This window comes from Harpia harpyja, chromosome 2, assembly GCF_026419915.1.
Source record: "Harpia harpyja isolate bHarHar1 chromosome 2, bHarHar1 primary haplotype, whole genome shotgun sequence".
Lineage (NCBI taxonomy): Eukaryota > Metazoa > Chordata > Aves > Accipitriformes > Accipitridae > Harpia > Harpia harpyja.
The window spans coordinates 46054007-46068767 of NC_068941.1; the positions used below are offsets into that span (position 1 = coordinate 46054007).

Consider the following 14761-nt stretch of genomic DNA (forward strand, 5'->3'; position numbering starts at 1 on the left):
GATTAACCTGGGGTGTGCGGGTTTTCTTTGGTTTGTTGGTTGGTTTTTTTTTCATTTCTGCCAGTAACTCAATGTATGACTCGGACATTAAGGCCAAAATCCTCCTAGCCAATTCAGGCATCAAAAGAAATGATCGTATTTTCAAGGTTCAGAGCATCTACAGCTCCAGTTAACATTAAGATGAGCAGCACGCTTCCAATTCCCCAGTAATAAATAAGGAATGTCTCATGGGGATATTATAAAGCTTAATTAGTTAAGAGTCAAATTTCCGTCTGTGCTTCCCCTTGCTTCTTCAAAGTAATTTTATAATCTGTTGAGAGATTCATAGATGGGAAATATGTATTATCAATAAAAATATACTATCTGAATGAAGAATCCAGATTACCTAGCTCAGAGTAAATGCTTGTTCCATCCTGTCTATGAACAGCATCATTAGACAACGATCATGTTGTCTCTCACATGGGACTGGTCTCTGAGATGCAGACAGGCTTGCCTATAGTGCACACAGCATCATACACAAGCACCTCAAACTCAGTGAGGACTCTGTGCAATATTCAAATATTGTTGTCTTCATTTTACAATTGGGAAACAAATTAACTGAATTGTCCAAATCAGACAAGTATTTTATGTCAGACTAAAGCACAATTCTCTTCAGCCTCATCTATGGTCCATATAGAAATCTTCCTAATCAAGAGTAGTTCTGCTTTTACAGGTTTGTTTTGGCCAAGACCAGTGTTTAAGTTTCACAAAGTCTCTTCTGATGGTTCTTTATTGTGGTCAGTTTAACTGACCATCATGAACAATATGTCATTCACTCTATATACTTTGAAGATATAGTCTATCATTACAAAAGTTATTTTTCTGTTTGATAATAACTAAGTACACCATGTAAACAAAAAAATGTTTTAGCTGTTATGCTAAATCATAAACCAAATTATTCTGAAGTCTTGGAACATGTGGTTGCTCAAAAGAAATGATCACTTAAAGAGGCTGGCATCATTCAGTGGATTTTAACTCATTAGCATGTAGAAAGAAGCACAGTATTAGAACTGATTAAAACTTGATTATGTCAAAATACCTATGTCTGTTATCCCCACATAGTAGCAACTTAAGATTTCTGTTGACCATAGTGAATAAATCTTCTACCCAGTCTTCATGTTTGTGATAATAAGGAATCTTAACAGGCCCCACAACTTATATGCTCTGGTGGCTGATACACACTCAATGCTTTGTGCTGTTTTACAGTGGGGAAATACCTTTCTGAAAAAAAAACCACCCCCGATGTTCTGTAGAATGGGTGAACGGGCAAATGCAATGTACTAGTATGCTATGTTGGTCTTAGAAAAAGACTGCTGTCTTAACTGATGTGTGTTATGTGAGGAGGATGTTAGGAAAAGAGTCCAAACAAGTAGCAGTTCTCCATAATTCAGGTGATCTGGCAGGCACAGCAGGAATATGAATGTATTTCATGGGAGATTGATGTGACTTTCTGCACACCTGTTTAAATGGACTGTGGTATATTTATCAGATTACATTAGAACAAATTAAAAGTATTTAAAGGAAGAGAGCTTTCCCTGTGACTTTTGAATAGATAATCTTTTTGTTATGTTGCAATGATTAAATACAGTGACATCAAAAATATGAAATAAACTAAATTTCATCTGCATCTGGACATGGACAGCTACAAAGTGAGGCTCTGGAAGCACTGGAGAAAGCAATGCAGAAACAGATGGGAAAAATAGCTGTCATTCATAATGTCTGCTCTCACTAATAACTAAGTAAATATGTTGTTACAGGGGCAAGTATTGTAGAGTATATAAGATGGAGGCAATAATCCACAATCACAGCAGGACACACAGAGTTATTTATTATTGACCAAAACCACCCCCAAACAGAGCACTTATTTAATAACTTTTTTTTTTTAAATTGATGAAGGCTGTTCTCAAGTTTACTATCCTCCACTTTTTTTTTTTTTCCACAGAGTGGCAGCTCTGACTTCTTATAGAAAATTCTTACCATAAAGCCTTTAAAAATTTCATCTACATTTTATAAAAATCAACGATTGTAATATCTTCAGTTCACTTTTTCTTTCTAGTTTCTTCAGTTAGTCCAGAGATAAATGTTTCATGACAGCTTCTGTTTCTTGAGTTCTGTTTTCTGTCTTTACATGATAATTGAGGCAGTTATGATGCTCTTTCTGTAGAAGACACCTTCGGGGTTCTCTCTCTCTGTGTAGTTTATGTCTTTATGCTTTTCATTGCTGCTGTTGAGTCTCTTAAACAGGGCTAATCTGGATCTAGTGGAAGTGTGTACATTATATGAGGAAATACAGGTATTTTCAGTAGTATATATTTTTAAATCTGTTTCAGTCCACACTTTGCTTATAACATTCTGCAGCTTGTTTACACATTGTACTCCCTAAACCCAAGAGATTCTTTAGATTTGCTTAAATATGAAACAGTTTTGAAGTCCTAGAAAACAGGGAGGTTTTTTACAGATCTATGCTTAGAATTTTATGCAGTATGCCCAGTGAGGACGTTACCTGGAGCTCATTTCTACTAAGACCAAACAAGAAAAAAAAAAGGGGGGGGGGGGTGAAGAAAAGTAAAATCCACAGTGCTTTCCCAAACTATTCATAAAAGAAAAATGCATGGCAACACATCTCACCAGAATCAAACCTGTATCTCAGATTCTCCTAATGCTGGAGACTCCATGAGGAATGTACCTGGCTTGAGGGGCTCATGCTGATAAATTATAGATGGACTGAGAACAGAGTAAGAGCAGCAGATACTACGTTGAGAAACTGTTTTCACTCACAATGTCGAGAGGCTGGCAGTGGGGTGTTGTCTCATGCTTGCTTAGAGGGGACTATTTGGAATAGCCATGCACTTTTGTTAAATTTCCTGTAATGCACAACCCTTCTCACCTTTTCATCAGATGTAATTATCAGATAGCAGTAAGAAAAGGTGAGCAGCATTGTGCATTACAAGGAATTTATAGAAAGTGTGTGTCTACGGAGAGAGTGGAGGCTAGTTTTAGGGAATATAAACAAGCATATGCAAACAAACCATTTTAGAAGTGAAAGGATAGGAAGGAGGTATAATTGGCCCTCAGCCTCCTGTGTGCTCTGCGTCCTGCATGGGACATGCTGAGAAATTTAACTGGAGGGAGCCAAAAGAAGGATATTTGTGCAGTCTAAGTCATTGCATTAAGACATGAGCCTCTGTAGGGTTCCTAGATGGGGAGAGAGAAAAGCAGGGGGAGAGAGGGAGAGAGAGACTAAGCAAGCAATCCTCCTCCAAAGCACAATTTGGAGCAGGACAATAATTTATTCCCTGCTGCTGTGTAACTTGGGGTATAAACTAATCACACAATAAGTAATGTGCTTATTTTAACATACTTTTGAAATGAGAATTGATCTAAGAGTTTTCAAGTAAGTTAATACTAATGATTTTCCTCTTGGAAAATGTTACTTTCCCTTCAATTATATATTTAATCACACATGTATAACATGATACATACAATTTGATTACCTACATATCTACCATAATGTTCAGTCAATTTTAATACAAATAGATACAATTATAGCTAGCAAACATTTTTCTACCGACAAAAGAGTTTTATAAGAGTAAACATAGTTATTAGTGTATCCTTTCATTAAAGAGGTCATAAAAATCAAGTACAATAAAAGCAGTCACAAAGTATGTAGAAAAGAGAGACTTTGTCATAAACCAGCAAACATCTCTGGGGAAATGAATTTTAATGCTTCATTTCTTAATAGAGGATTTCCATCAAACTCTAAGTACTTGTGGTTAAATGGCAGCAGATCACCCTGCATGTTTTCACTATGGTTAGATATTTGTACCTCTCAGTGAAGCATCTGACCCTGCTCACTGCTTGGTCACTATGAACTGATTTTTACAGATTTCAATAGTAATTAACTTCACTGGAGAATCTATCAAACTTTTATAGTTTTGAGAACGTCAAGCAACTTCTATGTTAACTAAAAAACTTCCTATAGTATCTTTTAAGTTACACACTCGTAAGTGTAAAAAGTTTAGTGCCACTAAAGAAAGTAAGAGAGCAAGCCCACCTTTCCGACCTCCTAATGGATACACTTAATGAAAGATGGGTGTCCCTCTTAACTTCAGGTAAGATATATTCTGAGAGTCATTCCAGTTATTCCAACAGCTTGCTATTTTGATACAGCCAACAGAAGATTTCAAATAATGCTTTACCTGAGATCACAAACTTGCTGAGCCAACACAATGCAAAAGAAATGTAATGAAGATACCAACTGAAAAGTTCTTTTCAAGCTTTCTAGAGAAAAAAAGTTGCATAACTTTTTTTTTTTAGGATGTTATGTTATATATTAACACAGGGGAATTAATAAACCTGTTGACATTAGGAAGATTGGGAACAACTATAGAAATAATGTAGACTACCATTCCTCAATTATCTTCTCCCCCCCCCCCCCCCCCCCCCCCATGCTGTATCTGTAATTTGTATAGCAAAGACTCTGTTAGTGGCATGTAGCTTGTCAGTTTCTCTCTCTGCTTTCTTGGTACACATCTTTCCCATAGATGAAAATTTACCCAAAGCTTTTTAGGACTGTCTGAAGTTATAGTCTTAGAAAGAAAATGTGCACAAGCTACAGTCATCATTAAATGCTCTAGAAATTCTTTGGATGTACTGAGTTCTCCCTCTAGATAGCAAAAATTTTAACGAAATCATACCAGATTTGTTCTGAAGTACCATTTTACAATAGTAAAATTGTGTGTCTATTTTCCAGGTAGGTATCCTCTGATTGGTAGGAAAATTGATGACCAAACCTTGACAAAGGCCACTGAAAAAGTTTGTTGAGAGTCACACGGCCTGCCAGTCCCTTGCCATGGAGGTGCATGCAGACACCCCTCTGATCCTAAACAGGATGCTGTAGTCCACTTCTGCTTTCCTTTTACCTTTTAGAGAAGTACCATGATATTTTGTTGTAAAGAGAAAAGGCTCATCTTAAAAGTGTCTATATGGTTTAATAATATTTGTAATTTTACATAAAAGTTCACCTTGAAACAATTTATGGATTCATAAGTCTGAGCCATAAGTCTGGCTATCACCTCTGTGCGGCTGCCCAGCAGTGCTGCTCATTGGCAGTATACTAATAGCCCTTTGCTTTGACATGACCAGAGAAAAGGCACTTTGCAGCAGAGACAATAGGGAAAGGACATCTGAGAAGCTGTCCTGTAGAGTTTTTGGAAAGGACCAATCTGATTATCTGGCCCAACTACTAGTATTGTTTATTCATAACAGTGAAATATTTTATATATCCTTTGCTACTTTTGCACTACAATTTCATGGGGTCTTCTGCAATGCAGTAGCTGTGAGAGCTGGTAAGAAATCCTTAGCAGGGTGTCTGACCTCTTTCTAGGTCATCCTTTAGTGATCTTCGGAAGGGCCCAGCTCAACTCTCAGATGAAGTTTGGAGACTGGAGGGAAGTTCAGAACATCTGAAAATGGATGGTCATGCTGTTCCACATGCAGTAAGTTAGCACTCATGAAGGCTAACAAATCACATATATTTTATACTGTCTGCGATGAGCTTATGGAATTATTAGAACAGTGAGTTAAACATGATTTTCAAACTGATTTCAGTATGTTTTCCACTCTAAATGTAAAAGAAAATGGGCTTATGTTCTCTTAAGCATCTGGGAGAGATAAACGCATATGCTTACTGTACCTGAAAAAGCCATGCTGCCACAGCTATTAAAAGAAAAATAGGAAGAAGACATCATGTGAACATTTCCTTTGTACAGTTACTGCCAAAACTTATTTCTCTGTTTTTATTTAAGACTCTCATTTAGCTGTGGGGTATACTCTTCATTTCAAAATTAACGCTGCTTCTTCATAATGTGATTTTCAGACTGCAATCTGAAGTACTGACTGGAAACCCCAATAAAAGTAATAGAAATATTTTGGCAATTACATGCCATATTTTAATATTTTTTTTTTCAAATTGCCATTTACCAAGTAACATCATGACAAGCTGTTAACAGAGTGAATTAAAGACATATGGTAGCCCCGTCATATTTAACACACTTATCTGTCATTACATTCTGCTGTCATTTTATTATATCATGTTTGTAAAGTCAGTACAAATTTTCTATAAATATATATATATTTCTCTATTACTGATATTTTTTCAAGCCTCTTAACCAGTCAGAATACATTCCCTTATATTATGTTTTGTTTCCTAAACATTGCATATTCTGTTACCAACAAAGAAGTCAGCATCTAATTATTGGAAGTTCATGGTGTATTTAATTTATGTTCCATCAAGACAACTAAAGCTTTAGAGGCAGAAATATTTGTTATACTTGTATGTTGTGACAAAAAGCAGTAACACTGAGTTTATTAACTGATTGTTAAAGTTAGCTATGTTAGCCTCATAAAATAAGCCTGTGAGGCAGCTGTGTTTCTTAATATATAGACCTTTGACCAGTGGAAAAATAAGTCTAAAAATGTTATTTACATGAAAATTAAGGTAAATTTAATTCATATTTATAGACATATTGACTAAAAAATCAAATTAAGCAAATCAAATATTTAATTCTACTCAGACCTGCCTAAACATTTTTTCAATAATAAATAAGATTGTAAACTCTTATTTTCCAAAAATATTTTTCCGTTTACTTCCCTTCTCTTCAAACTTTCCTTGAGTCCAGCCATTAAAACATTTTAGTGGAAAAGAACTGAATAACTGTCATAGCAGCAAAAAAATTTACTTTAGTAATAATTTACAAATGTAAAGGCCTAAAGTTGTGCTCTCATCTGATATATGTTATTGCATATTTGTTGCATTTATTTTTATGGAATAAATAATGGTATTTCATGTTTGGCACTTAAGAAATTCACTCATTTGGAGAACTGACAGTACACTCCTAATAAGATTTGCAGCTGTGGTTTACATTTTTCCAGAAAAATTCTGTCATCACAGAGACAATTCAAACTTTAAACTTATTAATCATCAATGCACCAGAATTTTACAAAAGTTGGAGAATGAATTATAGTGTACAGAATTTGTGGATCTGTCTCTGATATATTGCTAGTTGTGTATGTCACATTTATATCACAGAGAGAGATTTGACAAGGCTATTGTTACATACTGATATAAATTGTGATTATCAGTATTTAGTTACAGACATGTCCATTTAAGAGAAACCACATTTTCTTTGCAATGCAGATGTATTTTCAAAACTTCTTATCTCAATTTTTCAAGTAAATGGAGTTAGAAGAGTACTTCAAGACAGTAAGTCCTTTCAGATTTCTGATTCCAGATGAAGGGGTTACTGATAAAATAATAATGAAAAGAATTAATAGGGATATGTCTAAAAATCAGCGCTTTATTGTTCTTTCAAGTTTCCAACGCTGTCACTAGATTCCTTATTTACTTAGTTTTGTACTTTAGTTAGTACAATTCCATATGGTTATATTTCTCAGAGTTCAAAAGTACGTTCTGGCAATAGGCCATGTCATTATAGCTAACACTGAAAACTGAATTTCTCTATTTATACTAAATTTCTCTATTTATTTTTCTTTCCATATTGTAGACAATATACAGGCAATGCATTTTTTTTTCCATGTGGCAGTGGGTAATTCACTTCCAATGCTGATTCAACTTGGGTTTTAAAGTGAGACTGCCAAACATGATACCTGTTGGCAATGGAAGCAATTGTCTTCTAATCATGAAAATCTCATGAATGCAGCTGAGATCTAACTCACTTTAGTAAAGTTATCACTTGAAAGCATTAGGCAGGTGAAATATATAAGAAGTACAAGCTTTCCAAGGAGATTGGGAGACCCCAAAGATTCATAACGTCTCACTAAGGTCCTTGGGAAAGTATATATTATATATGTTTTAAATATTCTTCCTCTCTATGGTATTTAGTACCAACAGTTTAAAATAAGTACAGAAAAAAGGAAAGGAAGTTACAAGCACAGAGAATGATGCAAAGTACTTTCTCTGATATTCTTGCACTGCTAAGAGCAGTTCTATGTTCTATTAGTTCTACATTATACTGAAGCACATTGTTAAACAATCCTAAATAAAATTTATCAAATAATACTTTTTTCCCAGATAAAGCTTCACTTTCTGGCATTACTTTTTATGCCACCCCCCCCCCCCCCCAAAACTTATTTTTAATTTAGGAGGGGTAATATATCATTGTATACATTTGAAAGGTTAAACAAAGACCCCATGACCCTCCTTCCAAAAGATGAGATCTCATACTAAGCATAATACTGAGATCACTCTTTGTTTTTCAGATGCATTTGTTACTAATGAGGTCCCTGATAACTGACCCACAGTCTTAAGAAAAAGTTCTAGGTTTGTCCTTAATTTGCTGTAAAACCATCATGTTTTTAGACAAAAACCAACAATACTGTGGTCATACAGATGGAATCATAAAGAGTTTATGGCTGTCGGTCATAAAGACTGACAAACTGATTCCTTAATTTTTCCACTTCCCCTTCCTCTTCAGTCTGGACTCAGTCATGTAGATGATATTGTCTACAAGAAAACAAAACAGATAATGCTGTAACTCTACCACTCTTCCTTAATTTCTCCCTTTGACTGGCACAGATAAGAAGTCCAGCTTTGGGCCCCTCACTACAAGAAAGACACTGAGGTGCTGGGATATGTCCAGAGAAGGGCAACCAAGTTTGTGAGGGGCCTGGAGCACAAGTCCTATGAGGAGCGGCTGAGGCAACTGGGGTTGTTTAGTCTGGAGAAAAGGAGTCTGAGGGGAGACCTTATCGCTCTCTACAACTACCTGAAAGGAGGTTGTAGCGAGGTGGTTGTCAGTCTCTTCTCCCAGGTAACAAGTGATAGGATGAGACGAAATTGCCTCAAGTTGCACCGGGGAGGTTTAGATTGGATATTAGGAAAAATTTCTCCACCAAAAGGGTTGTCAAGCATTGGAACAGGCTGCCCAGGGGAGTGGTTGAGTCACCATCCCTGGAGGTATTTAAAAGACGTATAGAAGTGGTGCTTAGGGACATGGTTTAGTGGTGGACTTGGCAGTGCTAGGTTAATTGTTGGGCTTGATGACCTTAAAGGTCTTTTCAACCTAAATGATTCTATGTTTCTATACAGTCTAATTGATTCAGCAATGAAAGGCAGGAACAGAAATAAAGTTAATTTTGTTTTTCTCACTACAAAATAGGTAGAAGTCATTTTGCTCTTATCATGGCACAAAACCACTGTAAAAAATCCTATTAAATCTTCAGACTTAAAAGATTGAAAAACTTCAGAGCAACAACAGTTCAGGCCTATTGCTCTGTAGCTGTGTTTATCAGATGGTATGACTTACATGTGTATGCTTGCCAACTTGCACATTTCTGCCAACATAGCAAAGATAAAAATTAGAAAGTGCTCTCTCTATCTCATCAAACAAGGATGACCAGGCTTTCCTAGTCCATAGGAGTCAGGCTGTTACTGTCAGGCTGAGTCACATGTTTACCCAATGCCAAACTCAGTTTGAAGCACCACTGAAACCTGAATTAAATTAGCCACCATCTGTAGGTAAACAAAATAATGAGAACTACACTAAGTTTCTTGTTCTGTACTCACTGCACAAGCTCCTTTAATACTGAATGTTCAGGTATTTTTCTGGTATGTAGTTTAAAAAACCATAAGAGTAACGCAACTTATTCCACTAGGTGTACTTCTGTTATCCAAAATTCCTCCATTAATTTGACAATGGAATTCTCCCCTAAAATCCTACCATTCATTGCATCTTATTTTAAGCAACTGCCCAGCTAACTGTATATAATTCATATACACATATATGTATGCACACCTATATATGTATATATATAATGTATATAACTGTATACATCTCATTTTAGAAAGAAATGTATGACTCGTTTCTGGTTTTCTCACCTTATTATCATTTCTTCTTTATCGGTTTTGCCAATCAGCAATCTGCTCTGTTTCATTACTGCTCTTAGAGACAACTCTACAGTCATTTGATATGAAAAAGGAGAGTTACAGATCTCTTCCCTCAGTTCTGTCCCCTGGGCTATTTCTGCCAGACAACTGGACAGCAGCACAGATATATCTGAGGCATCAGGTGGGGAAGAAAGAGTTCCTGTGCAGTCATGGAGAGTCACATGAGGGAGTCTGACCTGTATCATTTTATCTATTTCAGCATAAATCATACATTCTTTATTAAACAGCATTTAAATAATGTAGGATGCATTCTCTCTTCCTGTACTTGCCAGGAAAACCTCCATTTAACATCTGTTGTTTAAACCATAAGTAAGAATCTGCACAGAAACCAGGATACTCTATGAACATCTTTTTACGGATTTTCTCCAAATTTTGTGGAAAACAGAAGGGGAACGGGAAGCATGGTCACTATCTTTTGCAACCCCTCCTTCCCCCTTTAAGAGAGAGAAGAAAAAGCACCTATCATCTTTTTTGCCGACTGACCTTCTATCTTGAACACCACACCTCATGTATTTTTCTTTCTCCAGTATAGTAAAGTGAATCAATGTGCAATATAAACATGATAATAGGTGTCCATGTAAATAGTCTGAATCCTGCAAACACTGTGATCTGCACTATTTTCAACCTCAGGCTTCCACTCTGCTTGGGGACTAAAGTGTCTCAGTATCATAGATAATGTGTGTAGAAAAGTAATTTTAACAAGTTTCCTTAGTAATTGGGATCTCCTCAATTCCCACAGTAATTGGGATCTCTGGGCTGGTAATGCATTTACAGATAGAAAATAAGTAGGGCATAACTGAAAAAGACTGTGAAAATTAATACAGTGCAATAAAATGAAAACTCGTGCATACACCTCCTCCCCTCAACTCTGCTTGCTTTGAAGTTGTCAAAAGAATTTATTGCTCCTTCCTCCGATCTTGTCATTCCTTCCCTTTGAATTCCATTTACTACACCAAATGCCAACTTTTCTCCTTGCCTTTCAATCTTAGTCCTCCCCATATTCACTAAGTTGCTAGCTAACAACATTGTTCTTATTTTACTTGCCCACTAGATACTTTAACTCTTTCTCCCATGCTGTCCTTTGTAGCTGGGAGACCATCTTGATAATAAAATATAAAGCCACTTGCTTGCTTTCTGCAAAACTGTTTTAAAATTCCTCTTAATTGTAATGTATCCAATGAGCAACTAATGAGAAGGCAGGTGGTGAACAAAAACATTTATCTTTATGTATTTAACAAAACAACAAGGAAATGTATCTAAGAGGAAACAGAAACAATTAATATAGTTAAAAAGCTCCATGCACATCCATGTGAAAATCTCCCATTTTGTCACTTCCTTTATTTCCTCCATAGAGGATAGAAGGTAATTGAGATATTGTTCAATTTGTTCATTGATTCTTCCAAAGAGAAGAAACACAGCAGTAAATCCTCAGCTTTAAATAGCCATATTTGTCATGCATATTTTGCAGAAAGTACCATTCACTTACATGCCTTGTGTGCATCTAAGCCCGCGTGACCCTGCCCACCACAGGTTATCTGATGACATAACTTTCTTCAGTTTCTGATAACGCAAAAGCAGCCTGTGGAGCTGCTGCTGGGAGTCACTGGCTGCTTGATGAGTACCTATGTTATACAACAGACTTTCTTCTGATCTGCTTGGGAAACCGAACAGGCTGCTTTCTGACTGGGGAAGAAAAAAAGGCATCCTTTTCCTGATCTGACCATTTGCTTTTCTCTTTCTTTCCACCACAGGCAGACTACTTGCTTTTCTTGAAATAGCCCACTAGTGAGGACACAAAAAAAGTATTCAAAGTGAATATCACTAGAAAAACATCAGTTCTTGTATTTTTAACCACGCAAGTCTATGCATGATCCACTGTGGTGAGGCCTGTCTGCTCTCTAGAAGGTTATTTTCTTTTCTGGTTAAGAATTACAGCAACATACTAAAGTACAAGAAAGACAAACGCTTCAGGCAAGGCCATATGTAAAGCCTATTATTTCTAAGTCTTTATTTTAATATTTGTAAGTTTTCACTTGTCATCCCAGATTTTTTCACAGAAAAGAAATATCTGAGAATACTGTCCTTACTAACAACAGATGAATGATATTTTCATGATATTTAAGAAGTGCTATTTAAGAAAGAAAAAAAATTATTTGGAGATTAATCAAATCATGCCAATAAATGATTTTTAATGATAAATATACTCTGCTAATGATAAATATACAGAACAACAAATAATTTTGATGTTATTGCTGAAGAAGTTTTTTCACTGTAAAATTGTAACATTTTCATTTTAAAATTGTAACATCTGTCTCGCAAAAAGAAGAATGAATAGTAGAGAGAGAAAGGACAGTGTGGAATTACAAAGGAAAAATAGAAGTGGCTATTAACGGGCTGGAAAAATACTGTTATAGTGGCTCTTATTTTGTTTTTGTTTTCCATGAATCCCAGGGTAGTATTTTAAGATACAATTCATTTGCCACAAAAAATTATATAGGTTTTGTTATTGATTTTAAATGGAAACAAACCTGCCAGGTCCTATTCTAAAAATAATGGCTCAGTGGCATTTTTTCTGCTTCTCTGCTAGATTAGGCATACTGCAGGTTAAATAAGGGCACCCCAAAGAGGATTGCAGGCGCTGGTAGGTACCACACAGAGGGCTGGCAATAATGAAGATCTGCGCTGCCAGTCCTGAAAAAGAACACAGGATCTTCGTTATTGGTGAGTGTCATCCTGGTGGGTTCTTGGGCAGATCTGGATATTTGGTAGTTGTTCCGTATTAGAAATGTCAGGCCAGCATCTTCCTGCTCCAAAAGTCAGGCAACTGATATACTGCAGTTTGGCCTCCCAGCCAAGAGGTGAGTTGGCTTTTACTTTTTCCTTATTTACCTTATTCTAAACTTTTACTTGTGTGGCATAAGTAAAGATTAGCTCCAGTTGTGCCCTCTCACATCAGGGTTCATTACTAGGTATCTTCAATAGGGTTTATCTGTTCTAGCCAGTCTCCTTTCTGGCAGAAATTATTTCTATGTTAAAGTGAACATGCGTGAGTAATAAGAAGGGTTTCCTGAAGTTTATGTAGTCATGTACTACGTGTAAAGATGGTGAATTGCACTTTGTGTTAGCTGGCTGGGGAAACCAGTGAGAAATCAGCAGTGCTGAGGTGTAGACAGCAGCCCATGGGTAGGGCAACGTAATCCCAAGGACTTGTTCCCTTGGCATTCCACATTAACTTCTCCTATGATGCCGCAGGGCGTGCTCGAAAGATGCGGCAAAGTATGGCCAGAGAATTTGGGCCGAATGGTGCTGAAAGTGATGCTGTTGACTAGACACTGGACGTGACACCTGTGTGCCCTGGCCCCTTTCTGTGTGAGGCAGCTTCCATGGGGACTTCAGGCAAGCTCCTCCTGGAGTTACTTGGCACTTGGATAAGGGTCACAGAATTTTGTGTGAAACAATAACCATGGGCAAACAGTTTGCATTTGTTTAGGCAAAAGGGTTACTTATTTCAACAGGCCATGGCAAAATATAGTTTTTTTTTCTCTTTGCATAGTATTTTCATGCATATATTGATCATAGCCATTATATAGCACTCATTAAGTTTATTCTAGGAAGTGAGAGCAGGTTTTTATAATATTCCTCACTTACAGGAGGAATACAGGAAATAGTGGAAATCGCATCTCTGGAACAATTTTCTGGTAGTAAAGTGATCTTTTCTCTGAATCTTTTTTATTCTCCCCGTAGGATAATTTCAGTTTTAAAAAGCCTCATTTTCTGCTGCAGCAGTCAAATTTCAGTCATATTCTGGATTCTCCCTTGGGAGAATATTTTCTTGTGTAGGAAGAGAACTCAGCTGATGCTTTCTAGAACAACAGTGGCACTCTTGGCTGAGCTGGGGGGTGAAGCACCCCCCCGCCCCAGGCTGGTATGAACAGACTTTGCAGGTCAGTTGCCTCTAGGCTTGCTGAAGAAAGCCTCAGCCCTGCTGAAGAATGCGTGTGGGGTGAAGGCGTCTGATTTTGGGGTAGATGATGATGAAACTCTTCGTTTCTGCAGACATTTTCAAGCCTGGCTGTGGGTCAGCAGGGAAGGGAGGAACCTGAGCATTCAGCTCACAACAGCCTCGCCAGAAGTGAAGACTGTTGTTAGTTCATCTTTTTGCCAAAAAGGAAGGAACAACATGCTTATCTCAAAAATAGCCTGTGAGTCAATATGCTTCAGATCAGTATCCCTGAGACAAAATTTTCTGGAGATACGTGTTTGTTTTGCTATTGTACATTAGTCTGTCAGAGAAAAAAGTATTTCAGACAAGAGCAGTTATTTTCTGATTATCCCTGTCTGATATACAACAGTTATTTTACTCTGTTCTCTACTTTTAAAGAGTTCTATAAGAGTTAATTACAAATATCTTGAAGTCCATATATTGTCATTTGAAAACGCAGTCTTTTTTTGTGGCACTCATTCCACTAACAAGACATAAAATATTAACAGTCTAAGCAGTTTCCAATTGCTTTCTTGGCTTTAAAATCACATTTTTAATTTCTGAGAAATGGGAAGAAAAGAAGTGCAAGGAAAGTTGAAGTTTAAAAAAAAAAAAAGAGGTTAAGCAAGCCATAGGAGGATCCTAATATGATTATTCTGACATTTTCTGCCTCATAATCTATTATCACCTTCTACTTGGTGTTCATTCACCTCTTGCAACTTGAAAGTGTCCTTGAGATCTGTAACTTTATCTAGATGCCGGTCTGCCAATTC

General features: G+C 36.7%; 1 long non-coding RNA gene across 1 annotated transcript in view; it reads right to left on the reverse strand.

Annotated features, from left to right (window-relative positions):
• Window positions 1-1900: 1900 nt before the first annotated feature.
• Window positions 1901-14761, reverse strand: part of LOC128137608 (uncharacterized) — a 50318-nt gene continuing 37457 nt past the window's right edge. The window contains exon 3 of the long non-coding RNA XR_008233757.1: window positions 1901-2296. This is a non-coding gene — a long non-coding RNA (uncharacterized LOC128137608). The remainder of the gene's footprint in view (window positions 2297-14761) is intronic.